The following is a 22,128-nucleotide window of genomic DNA, read 5'->3' on the forward strand; positions in this document are numbered from 1 at the left end:
ACACCACCACACCTATGCTGCCACACAAAAGATTAATAATCGAGATAAGAAGATTTTGGCTTGGATGTATGCAGAACTGATTAGTGGATGGGAAGCAGAGTGTATACATAAACAGGAAATTATCAAATTAGCAGGAATGTATCAATTCAGGTCCAAGCCAGTCAGTGAGACAGAAATTAAGACTTTGTGGATAGAGTTTATTAACTTCTCACTCCTACATCATTTAGATCAATTACTTACAGTTCTTTGTTGGGCTGGCAGTGAGCCATGAGGGTAAATGCTATAGTGAAAGCTACTTATCTATAATACTATTACTCATCTTTAATAAAAATGAAAATGAAGAGACTGAGAGTAGTGCATTTAAGTTTGCTTCCATTATAAAGCTTCATAAGAAAGTAGGTAAGAAAGTAAATTATGCTACCTTGATTTCAGAGGCAAGGACTTGTAAGGGAATGTTGTTCAAAAGGATTGGTTCCCTCATTCTTCTTCTCATTTATAGAGCCGTTGAATCACAACGAGTTGTACAGCACAGAAATAGAGCCTTCAGTCCAACTCATCTATGCTGATCCTAAATTAATCAGTTCCATTTGCCAGCATTTGGCCCATATCCCACTAAACCTTTTCTATTCTTGCACCCATCCATATATCTTTTAAATATTGTAATTGTACCAGTCTCCGCTACTTCCTCTGTCAGCTCATTCCATACATGGACCACCCTTTGGGTGAATGAGTTGCCCTTTAGGTCCCTTCTATGCCATTCTCTTGTCAATTTAAACCTATGCCCTCTAGTTTTGGTCTCCCCAATTCGGAAAAAAGACCTTAGCTAAATACCCTATCTATGCCCCTCGTGATTTTATAAACACTCTGTAAGGTCACCCCTCAGCCTCTAATGCTCTGGGAAAATAGCTCCAGCCTATTTAGCCTGTCCATTCAGCTCAAATGCTGCAACCCTGGCGACATCCTTATAAATCTTTTCTGAACCCTTTCAAGTTTAACAATATCTATCCAATAGTAGAGAGACTAGAATTGAACTAAGTATTCCAATTAATCAATGTCCGTACATCCCAACTCCTACAGTAAATGTATTCACCAATAAAGGCAAGTACACCAAATGTCTTCTTCATTCCTTTGTCAACCTGTGACTCCATCTTCAAGCAACTGTGAATCTGCAACCCAAGGTCTGTTTGTTCTGCAACACTTCCCAGGACCCTACGATTAAGTGTATAAATCCTACCCTGATTTGCCTTTCCAAAATGCAGTTCCTTATATTCATCTAAATTAAACTCCATCTGCCACTCTCTGGCCCACCTGCCCACCTAATCATGGAGGAGAAAGTGAGGTCTGCAGATGCTGGAGATCAAAGTTGAAACTTTATTGCTGGAACAGCACAGCAGGTCAGGCAGCATCCAGGGAACAGGAAATTCGACGTTTCGGGCACATTCCTGAAGAAGGGCCTGTGCCCGAAACGTCGAATCTCCTGTTCCCTGGATGCTGCCTGACCTGCTGTGCTGTTCCAGCAATAAAGTTTCAACACCTAATCATGGTCCCATTGTACACCGAGATAACCTTTATCACTTTCCACTACACTACCTATTGTGGTGCCATCTGCAACTTCCGAACCATTATTTTATCAAAATAGGGGTTAGTAGGCTGCAACTCCAGAACCACATGCCGCTCTTTAACATCACTGTTGTGGTTCTCATTCTTTTGAATCATATCATGAAAAATAATCTAAATATGTTCTGTCAAGAAAATGACAAATCAAAGAACAAGCCAGAGAACTATAGACCAGTGAGCCTGACCTCGGTGGTGGGCAAGTTGTTGGAGGGAATCCTGAGGGACAGGATGTACATGTATTTGGAAAGGCAAGGACTGATTCAGGATATTCAACATAGCTTTGTGCATGGGAAATCATGTCTCACAAACTTGATTGAGTTTTTTGAAGAAGTAACAAAGAAGATTGATGAGGGCAGAGCAGTAGATGTGATCTATATGGACTTCAGTAAGGCATTCGACAAGGTTCCCCATGGGAGACTGATTATCAAGGTTAAATCTCATGGAATACAGGGAGAACTAGCCATTTGGATACAGAACTGGCTCAAAGGTAGAAGACAGAGGGTGGTGGTGGAGGGCTGTTTTTCAGACTAGAAGCCTGTGACCAGTGGAGTGCCACAAGGATCGGTGCTGGGTCCTCTACTTTTTGTCATTTACATAAATGATTTGGATGCGAGCATAAGAGGTACAGTTAGTAAGTTTGCAGATGACACCAAAATTGGAGGTGTAGTGGACAGCGAAGAGGGTTACCTCAGATTACAACAAGATCTGGACCAGATGGGCCAATGGGCTGAGAAGTGGCAGATAGAGCTTAATTCAGATAAATGCGAGGTGCTGCATTTTGGGAAAGAAAATCTTAGCAGGAGTTATACACTTAATGGTAAGGTCCTAGGGAGTGTTACTGAACAAAGAGACCTTGGAGTGCAGGTTCATAACCTCTTGAAAGTGGAATCGCAGGTAGATAGGATAGTGAAGAAGGCGTTTGGTATGCTTTCCTTTATTGGTCAGAGTATTGAGTACAGGAGTTGGGAGGTCATGTTGCGGCTGTACAGGACATTGGTTAGGCCACTGTTGGAATATTTCATGCAATTCTGGTCTCCTCCCTAGCGGAAAGATGTTGTGAAACTTGAAAGCGTTCAGAAAAGATTTACAAGGATGTTGCCAGGGTTGGAGGATCTGAGCTATAGGGAGAGGCTGAACAGGTTGGGGCTATTTTCCCTGGAGCGTCGGAGGCTGAGGGGTGACTTTATACAGGTTTACAAAATTATGAGGGGCATGGATAGGATAAATAGACAATGTCTTACCCCTGCGGTCGGGGAGTCCAGAACTAGAGGGCATAGGTTTAGGGTGAGAGAGGAAAGATATAAAAGAGACCTAAGGGGCAACGTTTTCATGCAGAGGGTGGTATGTGTATGGAATGAACTGCCAGAGGATGTGGTGGAAGCTGGTACAATTGCAACATTTAAGAGGCATTTAGATGGGTATATGAATAGGAAGGGTTTGGAGGGATATGGGTTGGGTGCTGGGGTGGGACTAGATTGGGTTGGGATAGCTTGTCGGCATGGACGGGTTGGACCGAAGGGTCTGTTTCCATGCTGTACATCTCTATGACTCTATGACTCTAACTGGGCAGCCACATAATTACTTTTATTGAGTTATTGATTTGCTTCAGCAAACATTTAGTTTCTACACTGCAGGCTTCAGATGTGGTCTGGAACTTGTCCAATCTTAACAAGCAACAAAATGTGTTGTAACATGCAGACATGCCCGATTTTTGACAAAAGAATTGTGTGTGTCACCTGAATAAAAAAGTTAAATTCTGCACATCATTGTTAACAAAACCCAAAACCATTGCCAAAACATGTAAAACTTGAAGTGGAAGAAAAAGCACTTGTACGATTGTCCAGAGAAAATTGAAATTAAGCTGAAACTAATTTTAGGATCTGTCCAGCAACATAATTGAATTTGTAAACAAAAATAATGTTACTGAGAATTGGAAAATTGTTTTTTTGCTCAACCCAGATGCATGCTTAATATTATATGAAATCCAATAGTAATTGCGGTAATTCATATGAGGATCAGAGAGTAGTTAAGTCAAATAACTTCCACAGCGTCAAGTAATTACATAATATATCTTATATTATGTAGTGAGATAGGAGTGACTGTCATAGACATCAAGTTGACATTTCATTGAATGTGACATCAAAGGATCCTGTTTCAAAATGGAATCAATGAGAATTAAGGAAAAACTCTCTGCTTGGTGGCACAGTGAGGAAGTGGTTAACACTGCTGCCTCACACACCAGGGACCCAGGTTTGATTCCAGCCTTGGTGACTGCCTGTGTGCAGTTTGCGTGTTCTCCCTGTGTCTGCATGGGTTTCCTTCCAGTGGCTAAAAGATTGGTGTGGAAAAGAGGGATTCCATTTGATGGGATATTAGCATCAGTTTTGGAACCGGGGCTATCTGTACCAATGGGACGGTCTCCACCTGAACCGATCTGGAAACAGTGTTCTGGTGGAAAGAATAAATAGGGTGGTCACTAGGACTTTAAACTTGTGAGTCAGGGGAAGGGAAAGGGAAAGCATCAGGGAGTATGGAGTCAAGTAGAAAGATAAGCAGCAGGTTAGCAGGTGTGCAGGATTTAAGTTCGAGGCAGACTAGGAATGAAGCAAAAAGGAAGGATAACTTAGGACATATTACTAGAGATGATGGAAATCACGAGGATAAGAAAATTAACATTAAGGTGCTTTACCTGAATGCTCATACTATTCGTAACAAAGTAGATGAATTAATAGCACAAATCATCGTGAATGATTATGATGTGGTAGGCATTACAGAGACGTGGTTGCAGGGGGTTCAGGATTGGCAGTTAAACATCCAAGGATTTACAACTTATCAAAAAGACAGGGATGTGGGCAGAGGGGGCAGGGTTGCCTTGTTTGTTAAGAATGAAATTAAATCTATGGCACTGAATAACATAGGGTCAGATGATGTGGAGTCTGTGTGGGTGGAACTGAGGAACAACAAAGGCAAAAAAACCATAATGGGAGTTATGTACAGACCTCCCAGCAGTCAGGACGAGGGGCATAAGATGTACCAGGAAATAGGCATGGCATGTCAGAAAGGCAAGGTTACGGTGATCATGGGGACTTCATTATGCAAATAAACTGGGTGAATAATGTTGCCGGTGGAGCCAAAGAAAGGGAATTCATGGAATGCTTACGGGATGGCTTTTTGGAACAGCTTGAGATGGAGCCCACAAGGGAGCAGGCTATTCTAGACTTCGTGCTATGAAATGAGCCAGACTTCCCAAAGATCTTAAAGTAAGGGAACACTTAGGAGGTAACAATCTTAATATGGTAGAGTTCAGTTTGCAGTTTGAAAGAGAGAAGGCAAAATCGGATATAATGGTGTTACAGTTAAATAAAGGTAATTACAGGGGCATGAGAGAGGAACTGACGAAAATCAACTGGAAGCAGAGCCTAGCGGGGAAGACAGTAGAGCAACAATGGCAGAAGTTTCTGGGTGTAATTGAGGACACAGTGCAGAGGTTCATCCCAAAGAAAAGAAAGATTATCCGGGGGTGGATTAGACAGCCATGGCTGAGAAAGGAAGTCAGGAAATGTATCATAGAAAAAGAGAGAGCCTATAAAATGGCCAAGAGCACTTGGGAAATCAGAAGATTGGGCAGACTACAAAAACAAACAGAGGATAACAAAGAGAGAAATAAGGAAGGAGAGGATCAAATATGAAGGCAAGCTAGTTGGTAATATTAGAAATGATAGTAAAAGTTTTTTTCAACAGTAAGAAACAAACGAGAGGCAAAAGTAGAAATTGGGTCGCACCAAATTGATGCAGGAAGGCTAGTGATGGGAGATAAGGAAATAGATGAAGAACTTAATAAGTACTTTGTGTCAGTCTTCACAGTGGAAGACATGAGTAATATCCCAACAATTCAGGAGAGTCAGGGGGCAGAGTTGAGTATTGTAGCCATTACAAAAGAGAAAGTGCTAGAAAAGTTAAAAGGTCTAAAAATGGACAAACCTCCTGGCCCGGATGGGCTACATCCTAGAGTTCTGAGGGAGGTGGCTGAAGAAATAGTGGAGCCGTTGGTTGTAATCTTTCAATAATCACTGGAGTCAGGGAAAGTCCCGGATGATTCGAAAATGGCTGTTGTAACGCCCTTGTTCAAGAAAGGATCAAGACAAAAGATGGAAAGTTGCAGGCCGATTAACCTAACCTCGGTTGTTGGTAAAATTTTAGAATCCATCGTTAAGGATGAGATTTCTAAATACTTGGAAATGCAGGGTCGGACTAGAACAAGTCAGCATGGATTTTGTAAGGGGAGGTCATGCCTGACAAACCTGTTAGAATTCTTTGAAGAGGTAACAAGTAGGTTAGACCAGGGAAACCCAGTGGATGTTATCGACTTAGACTTCCAAAAGGCCTTTGATAAGGTGCCTCATGGGAAGCTGCTGAGTACAGGGTAAGGGCCCATGGTATTCGAGGTGAGCTACTGGCATGGATTGAGGATTGGCTGTGACAGAAGGCAAAGAGTTGGGTTAAAAGGTTCTTTTTTGGAATGGCAGCGAGTGACAAGTGGTATCTCACAGGATTCAGTGTTGGGGCCACATCTGTTCACTTTATATATTAATCATCTGGATGAAGGGACTGGGGGCATTCTGGCGAAGTTCGCCGATGATACAAAGTTAGGCAGACAGACAGGCAGTTCTGAGAAGGTGGGGAGGCTGCAGAACGATTTAGACAGTTTCAGAGAGTGGTCCAAGAAATGACTGATAAAATTCAATGTGAGCAAATGCGAAGTCGTGCACTTTGGAAAAAAGAATACAGGCATGGACTATTATCTAAACGGTGAGAAAATTCATAAAGCCAAAATACAAAGGGACCTGGGAGTACTAGTCCTGGATTCTCTATAGGTTGACTTGCAGGTTGAGTCTGTGGTTAAGAAAGCAAATATAATGTTGTCATTTATCTCAACAGGATTGGAATGTAAAAGCAGCGATATGCTACTGAGACTTTATAAAGCTCTGGTTAAGCCCCATTTAAAATACTGTGTCCAATTTTGGGTCCCACACCTCAGGAAGGACATACTGACACTGGAGCATGTCTAGCGGAGATTCACATGGATGATCCCTGGAATGGTAGGCCTAACATACGATGAATGGCTGAGGATCCTCGGAGTTTAGAAGGTTGAGGGGGATCTAATAGAAACTTACAAGATAATGCATGGCTTAGAAAGGGTGGACGCTGGGAATTTGTTTCCATCAGGTGGGGATTCTAGGACTCATGGCCACAACCTCAGAGTTAGAGGAGATCGATTTTTAGAATGGAAATGAGGAGACATTTCTTCAGCCAGAGAGTGGAGAGCCTGTGGAATTCATTGCCATGGCATGGAGGCTGGGACATTAAGTGTCTTCAAGGCAGAGAATGATAAATTCTTGATCTCGCAAGAAATTAAGGGCTACAGGGAGAGTGCGGGTTAGTGGAGTTGAAATGCCCATCAGCCATGATTGAATGATGAAGTGGACTTGAAGGGCCGAATGGCCTTACTTTCACTCCTAAACCTTACGGTCTTATGGTTTTATGGTCCTCTGGGTGCTCCAATTTCCTCCCACAGTCTAAAGATGTGCAGGTTAGATGGATTGGTCTTGGGAAATACAGGGTCACAGGGGTAGGATTGAGGATGGGTCTGGGTGGGATACTCTTCGGAGGGTCGGTGTGGAATTGATAGGCCAAACAGTCTGCTTTCACACTGAAGAGATTCCATGACTGGATGTATACGTGGCACAAAGGGAAGTGATTGTGGTTATTGGAGATCTGTATCTTAATTCCAGGACATCTCTGCAGGAATTCCTCAGGCTTATATCTGAAGCACAAACATGTTTAGCTGTTCTATCAATGACCCCTCCATTATAAGGAGGGAAGTAGTGACGCATGCTGATGATTGCACATTGTTCAGCACCATTTGAGATTTGAGATACCAAAGAGTACATGTCCAAATGCAGCAAGAGGTTATCCAGGTTTGAGCTGACAAATGGCAAGTAATATTTGCACCACACAAGTGCCCGGCGAAGATCATCTCTAATAAAAGATAATCTTACCATCACCCATTGACATTCAATGGCATGGTTGAAAAGTATAGCACTGGAAAAGCACAGCATGTCAGGTAGCATTCGAGGAGCAGGAGAATCGATGTTTTGGGCATAAGCCCTTCATCATGAAACTTCAATTTTCCCTTGCTCTGCAGATGCTGCCTGACCTGCTGTGCTTTTCCAGTGCCACACTTTTCGACTCTATTCTCTAGCATCTGCAATCCTCACTTTCTCCTATTCAATGGCATGGCCATCAGTGAATCTCACACTATCAACATCCTGGATGATTATCATTGACCAGAAGCTAAACTGGACTAGTCACATAAACACGGTGGCTACAAGAATATATCAGATAAGAAATCCTGCGGTGAGTAACTTGCCTCTTGACTCCCACAGGCTATTCCCAAGGCACAAGTCAGAAGTGTGATGGAATACACCCCACTTGCCTGGATGAGAGCAGCTCCAACCATACTCAAGAAGTTTGAAACCACTTAAACCAAAACGGCTCACTTAATTGGCACCACATCCACAAACATTCAGTCACTCCATCACTGACACTCAGTAGCAGCAGTGTGTACCATACAAGATGCACTGTAAAGATTCACCAAGGTTCCTTAGACAGTACCTTAAAATAAGAGTCAAAATTCCATTAGCCTTGTGCATATTTAAGTTTGAAATAGATAGATTCTTGATCAGTAGGGGAGCAATGGTTATATTGAGACAATCCAATTTTTCACCAAATGTCCTGATAACCCAATGGGAAGGGCAGGAAAGTGAATGTAAGTAGTGTCAGATCAGCTGTGATCCTATCGAATGGCAGAGCAGGCTCAAAGAGCCAAGCAGTCTACTCCTATTCCTACTACTTATGGTCTTATGACCAGGAGAGTCAAGCACATTTTTTTTATTGTAAATTATTAAAAGGGCCAGGTTGACATCCATAAATCAACCAGTCAGTAGGACTGTGACAAAAGTCATGCCTGGCAGGCTATGTGAAGGGGAAAGTCAAAGAAATACGCTAATTAAATGAAACAGAAGAAAAGGGAAATTGCCCTGTGCTTTGAATAGCATTGACAGTAGCCGTGTTCAAATTATCTTTGGTCATGACATTAGGCTCACCCAGAGGGCTACAGTGCTAAAGACTGGATAATGATTGAGATGATGCGGAACTGTGTGAATGAGAGCTGGTAAACAGGGATCCAAATTTCACCCCAAGTGCTTTTATGTAGTCTTACATTTACCATCACTTGTTTTACAGTATTTCATTCACTAATGGCTGGGTGAATTTTTTCATATGATATGCTGTGTATTTCATCTGCTTGAGGCTAAGATTTCTGCTGCTGCCTATGCCTAATGATTTTACTTCTAGCTGCAGTGACAATTAGGAGGGGTACTGTTGGCTTTTACCAAGAAGTAAATGAAGGCTTGACTCAAGGTGGGATTTCCACAGCTTGTTTATTGCACGTAATCTTTCCAGGTGTGAGCCAAATTGGTTTCATAAAGTTTATTGGCTCTTCAATCAGTTTGACATTATAGTTTAAAGACTGGTAGTTCTACCTTTCATGTGCATTGAATATTTATATATTAACTGTCATCAATAACTTGTTGAGAATACACATTTATGTTTAGGGACTTTATAAAAACTTAGTGATGTGGAACTGTTTAGTCACTGTCTGTGGGCTATCTGCTCTTCACAGAAAGTCAAACAGCTTTGGAGAAAAACTTTAGGGGGATAAGCGATGGGGCTTATGAACCTTGATTACTGGAGTAGTGCCTTTGGAAAAGACTTTGGGGAACGTTTGTGGTGATAATTGCCTAGCAAACCTTTTTTGGACCTACGTAATCAGTATAGAAAGAAACATATGGAATTTCAAGTCTTTCTCTCTCTCATTCCCTCTTTCCTCTTCACTTAGTAGAAGTCTTTTGAAAGTTGATAATATTTTGAAATAAGTGTTTCCAGTGCATCTTATAAATCTTGAAAAACTGAATTATGGCCACTTTTCAAAGACTCAGATTCAGCTCTCTTCCAACCTGAACTGAAGATCTTAAATCAGTATATGGCTGTCATAGAGTCATACAGCACAGAAACAGACCCCTCAGACCAAATTGTACATGCCAAACAAGTTTCCCAAAGTAAACTAATCCCACTTTTCCTATTCATGTACCTATCCAAATGTCTTTTAAATGTTGTCACTGAACCGCAACAATTCCATCAACACAAAGCCTGAGGGACAGAGAGGTCATCAAATTATTTCTTTTGTTTCCAGACAACTTGGCCAACAGAGGTGTTTTCTCTTTTGCCTTTTTTAAACATTATCATTGCAGTGTCATGTAATCTTTTCTGTTGTATGAAAGTATTTGTTTTGGGATTCAAAGGAGATAGAGTTCAAATTGTGAATGAATTGTGAACCAAATTCACCACTTGTTTGTAGAAATTATATTGTTTTTGTTAAACTAATTATTTCTTTGAGTTCATGAAAAAAAGCCTGAATAAAGTCATGCTATACTTTTGAAATCTTGAAAAACTGAATTATGGCCACTTTTCAAAGACTCAGATTCAGCTCTCTTCCAACCTGAACTGAAGATCTTAAATCAGTATATGGCTGTCATAGAGTCATACAGCACAGAAACAGACCCCTCAGACCAAATTGTACATGCCAAACAAGTTTCCCAAAGTAAACTAATCCCACTTTTCCTATTCATGTACCTATCCAAATGTCTTTTAAATGTTGTCACTGAACCGCAACAATTCCATCAACACAAAGCCTGAGGGACAGAGAGGTCATCAAATTATTTCTTTTGTTTCCAGACAACTTGGCCAATAGAGGTGTTTTCTCTTTTGCCTTTTTTAAACATTATCATTGCAGTGTCATGTAATCTTTTCTGTTGTATGAAAGTATTTGTTTTGGGATTCAAAGGAGATAGAGTTCAAATTGTGAATGAATTGTGAACCAAATTCACCACTTGTTTGTAGAAATTATATTGTTTTTGTTAAACTAATTATTTCTTTGAGTTTATGAAAAAAAAGCCTGAATAAAGTCATGCTATACTTTTGGCTAATGGTACAAAGAAGAGATTGCTTGACCATTTGATTATTGCATCAAAACATTTAGACCGGTCCAATTGGTCAAGTAGTGGAGCTTGACTACCAGTACACTCCCCCGTCACAGTAGTAATAGCTTGAGATTTTGGATGTAGACAATGGGAATCTGGATGTGGAGTAAAAATAATAATTCCTAAAGGAGAAAAAGACAGATACCATTTCTGCTCCTTGTCTATGCCTACTGATTTTACTTATGGCTCTGTGATAATTAGGAGAGATGCCATTGGTTTTTACCAAGGGTAACATCTTGACTTGAGGTGGGATTCCCACACAAGTTGTTTATTGCAAGTAATATGTCTCATTTAATAAAAACAGAATGGCACTGGGAGCAGATAAAACTTTCCTGCAGATTTACAAGGTTTAACTATGGCTAAGCTAGTAAAATTGGCAAAGGAATTAATGGTGGATTGGCTTAACTGCCCACAATGAAGCTGACGGACACCTGCTGGAGATCTTTTCATATGCCTGCAGATGAAGGAAGAATCAGGTATTGGAAAATATTGTAAAGTGATATTGCAGGTACGATTCCGATGGTAGGACATGTGCCAATATGAAAAATTTAAGCATTGATAAATTTGCATTATTACTAGTTGGGTCTACACAGGGTTATAGTAAAGTTTGTAAAACATGTCATTTGTGTCAAGCAGTGGGAAAACCTCACCCTGAAATCAAACTGGCACCTTTAATGCCAAGACCAGTTTTTGAGAAACAATTCTGTTGGGTGTTGCTTGACTGTGTAGGACAATTACCAATAATAAAAGCAGGCCAGCAGTAAATCATTACTATTATGGATAAGACAACTCTGTTCTCAGAGGTCATTCCTTTGAGGACATTCGCAAGTAGTGGTGGAAAAAATTAACTCAATTTTGTACTCATTCTGAGTTACCAATAGAAATAATGTCAGATTAAGGTTCCAATTCGATGCTTAAAACATTCTAATGCATAATGTTTAACTCGGGCATAAAAAGTTTGCACTCCACAATACAACTTCCGGAGACACGGGAAGCTTTTGATTAAAGAATATTATCATGAATATTTTCATGATTGGGACTTTTTATGATATTCTGTATTTTCTTTTATATGATATCAGATATTCACCAAGTGAGTCTACCAGATTTGGTTTATCTAAATTACTTTTTGGCCATGACATCCTGAGGGACAGGATGTACATGTGTTTGGAAAGGCAAGGACTGATTCAGGATAGTCAACATGGCATTGTGCATGGGAAATCACGTCTCACAAACTTGTCTGAGTTTTTTGAACAAGTAACAAAAAAGATTGATGAGGGCACAGCAGTAGATGTGATCTATATGGACTTCAGTAAGGCATTCGACGAAGTTCCCCATGGGAGACTGATTAGAAAGGTTAAATTTCATGGAAAACAGTGAGAACTAGCCATTTGGATACAGAACTGGCTCAAAGGTAGAAGACAGAGGGTGGTGGTGGAGGGTTGTTTTTCAGACTGGAGGCCTGTGACCAGTGGAGTGCCACAAGGATCGGTGCTGGGCCCTGTACTTTTTGTCACTTACATAAATGATTTGGATGCAAGCATAAGAGGTACAGTTAGTAAGTTTGCAGATGACACCAAAATTGGAGGTGTAGTGGACAGCGAAGAGGGTTACCTCAGATTACAACAGGATCTGGACTAGATGGGCCAATGGGCTGAGAAGTGGCAGATGGAGTTTAATTCAGATAAATGCGAGGTGCTGCATTTTGGGAAAGCAAATCTTAGCAGGACTTATACACTTAATGGTAAGGTCCTAGGGAGTGTTGCTGAACAGAGATCTTGGAGTGCAGGTTCATAGCTCCTTGAAAGTGAAGTCGCAGGTAGATAGGATAGTGAAGAAGGCGTTTGGTATGCTTTCCTTTATTGGTCAGAGTATTGAGTACAGGAGTTGGGAGGTCATGTTGCGGCTGTACAGGACATTGGTTAGGCCACTGTTAGAATATTTCATGCAATTCTGGTCTCCTTCCTAGCGGAAAGATGTTGTGAAACTTGAAAGGGTTCAGAAAAGATTTACAAGATGTTGCCAGGGTTGGAGGATTTGAGCTATAGGGAGAGGCTGAACAGGTTGGGGCTGTTTTCCCTGGAGTGTTGGAGGCTGAGGGGTGACCTTATAGAGGTTTACAAAATTATGAGGAGCATGGATAGGATAAATAGACAAAGTCTTTTCCCTAGAGTCTGGGAGTCGAGAACTGGAGGGCATAGGTTTATGGTGAGAGGGGAAAGATTTAAAAGAGACCTAAGGGGCAACCTTTACATGCAGAGTGTGGTACGTGTATGGAATGAGCTGCTGGAGGATGTGGTGGAGGCTGGTACAATTGCAACATTTAAGAGGCATTTGGATGGGTATATGAATAGGAAGGGTTTGGAGGGATATGAGCCGGGTGTTGGCAGGTGGGACTAGATTGGGTTGGGATATCTGGTCGGCATGGACAGATTGGACCGAAGGATCTGTTTCCATGCTGTACATCTCTACGACTCTATGACATAAGAAATCCAATAAAATTGAGCAAGGAAAAGGTTTCGAGATAGAAAGACAAATCTTCTATGTTTAACTATGTGGCTGTACCCCAGTAGAGATTCATGGGAGCCTGCAGAGCAGCATGGAAACATTTAAAAACTTCACAAAGGTGAAGGAATAAGCAGATAATCATGCTGGAAACCAAATATTTAAACAGAGATGAAGTGTTGGTATTGTTACCTTTACAGGGTTAAAGCAAGATTCAATGGTCTCTACAAGATAAGAATAGTAAAGTGAATTACCTGTTATACACTCAGCTGCATCCTATGTTGAAACAATATCGTCATTGTGAGGAAGATATAAAGGAATTAAAGGTACGTCAGGTCATAAGAACAGTGAAGAATCACCAAAACAATGACAGTGAGGGAAAGGATGTGCAGGCAATTCACAAATTGAACCTCCTGCAGTTTGGTTAATCAATAGTGAAATAATAGGACAATAAGAATGTGTATTCTTATATTTAACTGAAAGACAATGAGAGGATCTAGTGGTAAGTCTGGCCAAGAATGAAATTGTGAAGTATGGGTAACTTAACACATTGTAGGGCAAGGGAAACTGTTGTCAAGGACAGAAAAAAACCTAACAAAGATACAATTCCCTATTCCTAGAACTAAACAAACAATGTGAGATTTTTGGAAATGTTTGTGCCAATCTTCGGCACAATAGTTGTCCCCCAATAGACATATTGCAAAAGCAAATAAAGATATTGTGGTCAAAAGCGTGCTGAACAGCTTTAGAGAAGCAGAGAGCAATCGTAACAAATTAATCAGTGTTTGATATCCCTGAAATTACTAAACCTGCTAAAATGGCAATTGATGCTTGTGGTTTGGGTTGGATTGGGTACAGCTTTATGACAAGATGATGTATCAGTCATGGAGAAACCAGTAAAGTACTTTTTTAAGAAACTAAATCAACATTAAAAGAAATATTGTATAGTAGAAAAGGAAACCCTGAGATTATTACTGATTGTTAAACATTTTAACGTTTATGTGCATCATAACCACAAAGAAAACATTATATACAAGGCGACACCTATATCGGCACAATTGTTTTCCGTGGTTTCAGTTACCCGTGGTTTGCTGCAGCCCGAACAAATTATAGAGAACTTTCCAGAACCAGTCACCGCGGGCTGCCAGAAATATAAATTTCCCATTGCAATGAATGGGTTCGCTCCTATCTGACAGAAACAGGGGAATATATTACGGGGAACAAAGGAATGGCAGAAGAGTTGAATTGGTGGTGTCCTTCCTTATCTGTAAGGATACCAGTGTGAGAGGGTCATGTCGTTTTGTGGCTAGTTGATGTTAATGTATCCTGGTAGCTAGTTTTCTGCTTGTTTGTCCAATGTTGTGTTCGTTACAGTTCTTGCAAAGTATTTTGTAGATGACATTAGTTTTGCTTCTTGTCTGTATAGGGTCTTTCAAGTTCATTAGCTGCTGTTTTAGTGTGTTGGTGGGTTTGTTGGCTACCATGATGCTAAGGAGTCTGAGTAGTCTGGCAGTCATTTCCAAGATGTCTTTGATGTAGGGGAGAGTGGCTAGGATTTTTGGATGTGAGGCGCACTGAATATTTTACTTAGTATGGTGATGAAATGTCTGAAAATGAATCTTCCAGCTCAGCAAGCAAACCTATATCCCCAACCTTAACCTGTCAAAACTTAAATTGTCAAAACTCGCCAATATCTTCATTTATCATCTAACAGGAAACCCTCAGCAACTCAGGTAGCAAATGTACAATGAGAAACATTGTGCCACTGAAGTCCAGTTATGCTTTATTTCTCCTGCCATTCTGTTATCTGAAGAAAGTAAAGCTATTCCATTTTCCTTCTTTATCCTTTCTGAATAGGTTATAATTTACAATGTTTCCTTCATAGTCTTGATTTTCCTGCATCCATGTTTCAACAATCTCTACTGTGTCTGTTTTCACCTACCACATGGTTATTCTGTTTCACTATGAACATTGTGTGCATTGTTTATACAAACATTAACTATCTTCTGAAAATCCAGTTCGATAACACTAATTGAGGTATTATAGAGAAAATTGATAGTGTGGAAATAGAGGATTTCTGAACAAGAAAACATAATCTTAAAATTAGAGTTTGTCCATCTGGGATGTGCAATATTTTTCACATAAAAATGGTATTGGAAATCTGGAATGATCTCCCAATAAATTGCGGATGCTGGATCATTTGAATTGTTCAAACTGATGTTAATAGATATTTTGGTTAGGTAAGGAAATATGAGACAACAACAACTTGCTAGTATAATAAAATGGTCCAATGGTCATCAGAAGAATGGTATCAGGCAAACTCTAAAGCTGGAGAAAAAGATCTGTAATCGGATGAAGGCTGGGCAGGAATGTACCATAGATCCTCTCTGTTCTTCTTACCTGTGTCCACTGACATAAAAATGCATGTTTTCCTGTTCCTCCCCAATCTATTCCACCCCGCTTCTTCTCAATTCACCTTATTTCATTGATAATTCATTCAACTTTAAACTTACGTTGTTCCTATTTTGTAAACACCATTCACAGCATCCAATAAATCAAGCAGGCGGGCAAGTGAAATCTTCCTCCGCTCCACTATACCCTCAACCATCATACACAACTGCGCAAGTGCGCCGCGGGCCGCCACATAAAACTTGGCAACCAGTGCGTCATGAGCTGACAGTTGTCTGCGTTGCCAAGGGACTGTTGCTATGCTAACTGATGGCTCGTGCCCGGCAGCTGTTGGGAAGAGAACGGATTTTGAACGCAGCAGTCGAGCGGCAGCCAAAGCGGGAGGCGGGCGGGGGGTGGGTGGTCGCTGAGAGAGTAAGGGCAGCGGATGGTGCAGCGAGGTCGCCATGCACAGGTAGGTGATCGCAACATTCTCGCCCTATACTGAAGGGTGTTCAATGCCGCTCACTGCTGACAGATCGAAATTCCAGACTCGCCATTTTCCCTGTTCTCTTTTTGATACCTTCTAATAAACCTATTCTCAGATGTTATTACACAACTCCGAAGCAAGTAGGACCTGAATCTGGGCCTCTTGTTTCAAAGATAGGGATGCTCCACTGTAACTCCAAGAGCCCTACTGTTCTCTTTTTGGGTCTTGCACACTAAATACGCAACAACTTCATTCAATTAACGAATAATCCAAATTATGGATGTTTTAAAAAAAGTACGCAAAACAAATTGGCAAACGATTGTTGGCATCTTGTGGGATATGCATCCATTTTATGTTTATTAATTATGGGTTTATATTTATTAATGTGGCTGCATCTGAATTCTCAACTGAGTTTTGACTGATTTAAAAAGAATTGAAAGTCTTCGAAGACAAATACTTATCAACACGTTTGACGAATAAGAACCAATAACTGCGGATGCTGAAAAACAAAAACAGAAATTATTGGAAAAACTCCGCAGGTTGGGCAGCATCTGTTAACGTGAAGCAGAGTTAATGTTTCGGGTGCAGTGACTCTTTAGTCCTAAAGAAGGGTCATTGGATCTAATACATTAACTCTGCTTTCTCTCCAGAGATACTGCTAGACCTCCTCAGTTTGTTCAGCAGTTTCAGTTTATCAACATTTTTGATCGGACATTGCTGTGGGTTGTCATATCAAATTGTGTTATTGGGTTATAAATATCTGTTAAGTGTTTTTAAAATAATTATTTGCATATGATAATTACATAAAACAATTCTTTTCTTTTAAGATAATCCTAAATGGTAATATTCAAATATTGTGTTTAAAATATTGATGCATGACAATGGCCGCACTATTTGAAAGTTAGGACATATACAGTATCCCCAATAAGGTTTTCTGACTTAGTTATCACTTTAGTATTGAAGTGTAGATGAAGTGTAAATCTAGCTGGATACCGCTCTTCTGTTTGTAACTGTAGTTGTATGATTTTGTCTCTTTGCCTTCCCAGGTCAACATTCCTGCACAATCATTCTAGTGGGGCTGAAATTTTATTTTTAGGTTATAACATTGTTCCAATCGAGTAGAAGAACAGCATCTGAGTATCATCCCTTTTCAGCATAGTTCAGTCTTCTGATTTAAACATTAGTCACAATAATTGGTTTCCATTCCTTTTTACATACTTAATGTTCAGATTTTCTGGCCTTCAGATGTTCATGTACATAACTTAAGTGATACAACCTTTGTTCAGCACAAATTATTAATTCTTCTAAAGCTATTGTTGACAGAATCCCCTCCATGTGAAACTTGAACTGTCGACCTTTACATGTTCTCTCTTCCTTTCTTAAATTGGAGTACATTTTTAAAAGCAAATTACTGCGGATGCTGGAATCTGAAACCAAAAGAGAAAATGCTGGAAAATCTCAGCAGGTCTGGCAGCATCTGTAAGGAGAGAAAAGAGCTGATGTTTTGAGTCTAACTGACCCTTTGACAAAGCTTTGACAAAGGGTCAGTTAGACTCAAACCGTCAGCTCTTTTCTCTCCTTACAGACGCTGCCAGACCTGCTGAGATTTTCCAGCATTATCTCTTTTGGTTACATTTTTAAAAATTGCGTACACATCTGGACTTTGCATTTTTTGTGAGATGATGACTAATTTAAGTTTTTGTTTAATTTCATATCCTTTATGGCAACCATTGTTAATAAAAAAGATTTACAAGGATGCTGCCAGGGTTGGAGGGCTTGAGCTATAAGGAGAAGCTGAATAGACTATTTTCCCTGAAGCGTCGGAAGCTGAGGGATGACCTTTATAAAATCATGAGGGGCAAAGATAGGGTAATTAAACAAGGTTTTAACCCTGGGGTAGGGGAGCCCAAAACTAGATGGCATAGGTTTAAGATGAGAAGGGAAAACAACAATTTCAGACAGAGGGTGGTGCGTGTATGCAATAAACTGTTATTCAAATAGTTTATCAGCTTCAACTTTGAGCCGAAGTTGTGGGTTCAGAATATTGAAGAAATAATTTGGACTGATGCGTGAGTACAGTACTGAGGGAATTCTGTATTATCAGCATTGCTGTGTTTCAGTTAGACTTGAACACAGGTCCCTGTCTGTCATTCGCAATGGACAGTAAAAGTTCCAAGGTACTATTCAGTGAACAGCAGGTTGATCTCCCAGTCTGGTCAATATTTGACCATCCATCAAGATCGCTAAAACATATGACCTAGATTTCCGATGGCCAGAAAGTTGTGGGAGCAACTTAGACTGGACTGTACAGAATCCCTGACACATCTGACTTTGTGGTCAATTCCCTGGAATTTGAATTTACTGATGGCAATTCCCTTGCAATTAGACCCCTAAAAAGTCCATAAAGTCAGAGAATTCAAAGATTTTTGATGTAGTTGAGCTTAATAGATACCCAGGAAAAATTAAAGGATTTAAAACATACCCTAACAACTGGGTGAGTATTAACCTGAAGTCCCCACTCACCGCTGAGCCCCACAAGCATACTTTCCCAACCCTTGACACTCCCTTGGACCCCCTAGCAGCTACCCTCTAACCAGTCTACCTCTCCCTCAACCCATAACCTAACTTCTCCACCCACTATATCAAACCTGACCCCTTAAGAAATGATACCTTCTCCCACCTGTTCAATTCAGCACTCCACTCCTTCCTGGATCCCAGTCTCGCATTTCCACCCCAATGGATCCAACAATTCCCAACCCGAACCTACCATCCTCTGCCACCACACCACCTGCTTTCCCCCTTCCTCTCAATCAAACCCCTGGGCTGGTGCAAGCCTTTCTTTCCTCAACCCTGAACTGATCTACACCCACCTGACAACTCCTTGATGGAATCAACAACTTCTCCACACCCCCATACCAATCTGTTTGCCTCCGGACATGATGACACCTACTTCCCTGCTACCTGGCCCCCTCCCTAGACCCAACACTCCTAATCTACCTGAAGCACTGATTCACTTACCTGGCACCATTGCATTCTACTCACCTGGCACTCTACCTACATCATCCATCTGGTACCTTACCTCTTACACCTGGCCACCATAGTTACATAGTTAGCCTTTGACAGAGGCCACCAACGTGGCTGGCTGTGCTGCTGGACCCTTGAATTAAGGAACATAGCAACTGTTTGCTGCAAACACGAATGTTGGTTCTAAGAAAATTTTCTTTGCTGAATCATAAATCCTGAAAAGTTTCATAACAGGAGACCCCTGTCCAAAGTCTCCAGAAATAGAGTTACTGACCCTGATCGGAATATCTGGGCAATGGTTTTGTTTTATGTTTGTTTTGGAATCTTTTTACGTGAACATTTGCTCATGCATTTGCATACATTGATTATACTTTAATAATAACATATTCATTGTGAAGCACTTTGTAAAGTCTAGAGGTTATGAAATGTGTTGTATAAATGTAGGTTCCTTCTGTCTTATTATCCCACTTAATTGGATAAAATAGGAACGTAAATGAATGCAGATTTTTAAAACTGCAATATAGTCTCTTACATTAGTGAATGTGACAGAACTCTGGTATTGATACATTCCATTAGGTACTATAATTTATGGTTTCAAATGGACAAATAGAAGTTAAAGCTAAGTCCCCACTCAGAAACTTTTGCTGAGTACATTTTAAAATACCTGATATCCCTTCCCTGTTAACTAAACCAATTCCTCTGCTATTGTAGGAGTGAACAAATGTTAATGTTACTGTATTTTATGAAGCTTTCACTTTGTGTACACTTTGTTATAAGCATTCTGTTCGAGGTGATAGAAAATACTGACGACGTACAGTTTGACATTTTACATTGTGTACCGACTAACTTCATGCCCCTGCAACTATAGCTATAAGAACAACTGCTACAAGACTGCATCCATGTAAAAGATATTTCAATGTTATATTAGTTATAACAAACACAAGCATAGACATGCAACATAATAAATTATTGTGTTTACTTCACTATAGCAACCTCAGTGTGCTTTTATTAATTACTCCAACTTTGTGCTGAATTTTGGTTTTCAAACGTAGCAAAATGTGTAAGCTGGCCATTTTCTGTGCCACAATCTTTCTGTGATGTAAAGTCCTTTATTAAATCTTTCAATCAAAATTTCCTATTTGCATCAGTGACTAACTTGATTGAAATTAGCTGCCAGGCATGTACATAAGCAAGATGCTTGTGTAGGAAGTCAAAATGCTCTATGTCAAGATGGTTGATATGGTTGTGTCTTGTGTATACCTTCAACCTTTCTCAGAATTATGATGATGCAATTGGTAACCACAGGAACTAGGTTATGCGATCAGGCATGAGTGTGAGGAACTATGTGACAAGATACTTGTGGTCTAGAAATAGGTCAAAAATTGGAAGTACTTTAGAAAATAACCATATAGTTGTCAAGTCCCAGTCCCAACTCTTGTGATGAATTATCTGGCATATGGAATTGCTCTGATATTTTCCAAAGAAGGGAAAATTGGTCAGATGCTCAATCATGTTTGTTGTCCTTGTTTTAAAGCACATTTATTCTAACTAGAAAATTGGGTTAGATTCTGTTATGATGCTCTCCAGCTTTATCACCTAACATTTTTCACATCCTGGGTATAAATATGAAGTTGTTTGATTGAAGACAAAATGGAACTGTACTTCTATGATAATGATGACCTACAGAAAAGGTGAAGAGGGAATAAATATTTGGGTAGGGGCAATATTTTCTGTTCATGGATAAGGCCAGCAGTTATTGCCTATTCCTGTATTTTCTTAAGAAGGTGCTGGTGAGCTCCTTCTTGAACCATTGCAGTCCATGAAGAGTAGGTACATCCATAGTGCAGTTAGGAAGAGAATTGGAGAATTTTGACCTAACAGTAGTGAAGAAACAGTGAAATAATTCCAAGTCAGGATGGCATGTGACTTAGGAGATGATTTGAAGGTGAGGGTGCTCTCATATATCTATTTAATATCTGGATGTTATCACTTGCAGGTATTGAAGGTTCTGTTGAAGAAGCTGTAGTGAGTAGCTGTGTAATTCGTTTATGGATATATACTGCTTCTTTGTGTTGGTTGTGAAGGATTGACTGTTGGAACTCATGTTGGGGTGCCAATTAAGTTGGCTGCTTTGTCCTAGATTATGTCAAGCTTCTTGCGTGTTGTTGAAGTTTCTGTCATCCAGACATGTAGGGAGGATTCCATCGTACTCCTGACATGTGCCTTGCAGGTGGTGAAATGGGTTTGGGGAGTTAGGAGGTGAGTTACTAGCTGCAGAAGTTCTAGCCTCTGATTCACTTATGGAGCCACAGTATTTATATGACTGATCCAGCTCATTTTATGGTCTTTGAATGTCCAGGGGAAATAGATTCTCTGTGTTGGAGATGATCATGGCATGAGATGCAAATGTTACTTCTGTAGGTCTTGTTGCATATATACATGGTCTGCTGTATTCTTGCCTCTGCAAATATTTGTGCTGGACATAGTGCAAGCATCCACGAACATCCCTTCTTCTGACCTTATAATGGAAGAAATCCAATGATAAAGCAGCTCAAGATTGTTGGGTCTGTATAGTAGGGATGGTTCATCAACCAAAGAGTGGCTCTAATTTGACTATGGGAAGTTGCTGCAAAAGTCCTTATGTTTACATTGTGAAACATACTTTACTGTGAGGTATTCCTTCTATCTCTCTCAGACTGTTCCTTACATTTCCTCAGACTGTGAGGAAACCGCATATAACGCTGTTAGATCATCAATCACAGTGTGGTGGTTGTGCCACCACATCATCATGGAAGCTATTTTCAGTGTGAAGGCAATGCTTCATCTCCACAAAAACTGTGCAATTGTTACTATCATGAAGAGATACATCTGCAACAGGTAGATATATAAGAAAGAAGTCAAGTTGTTTCCTCTTTTGTTTGTTCCCTCACTACCTAATGCAGAACC

The 22,128-nt window shown here is 40.3% G+C and overlaps 1 protein-coding gene across 1 annotated transcript in view; it reads left to right on the plus strand.

The window, feature by feature from the left end:
* The first annotated feature begins 16,031 nt into the window (after nucleotides 1–16,031).
* ccdc181 (coiled-coil domain containing 181) overlaps nucleotides 16,032–22,128 on the plus strand; it is a 35,418-nt gene continuing 29,321 nt past the window's right edge. Inside the window, exon 1 of the mRNA XM_043700899.2 lies at nucleotides 16,032–16,143. The gene's annotated coding sequence lies outside the window, so the exon portion shown is untranslated. The remainder of the gene's footprint in view (nucleotides 16,144–22,128) is intronic.

The sequence above is a fragment of the Chiloscyllium plagiosum genome, unplaced genomic scaffold, assembly GCF_037043375.1.
Source record: "Chiloscyllium plagiosum isolate Xiang-an unplaced genomic scaffold, Cpla_swu_hap1 HiC_scaffold_12, whole genome shotgun sequence".
Lineage (NCBI taxonomy): Eukaryota > Metazoa > Chordata > Chondrichthyes > Orectolobiformes > Hemiscylliidae > Chiloscyllium > Chiloscyllium plagiosum.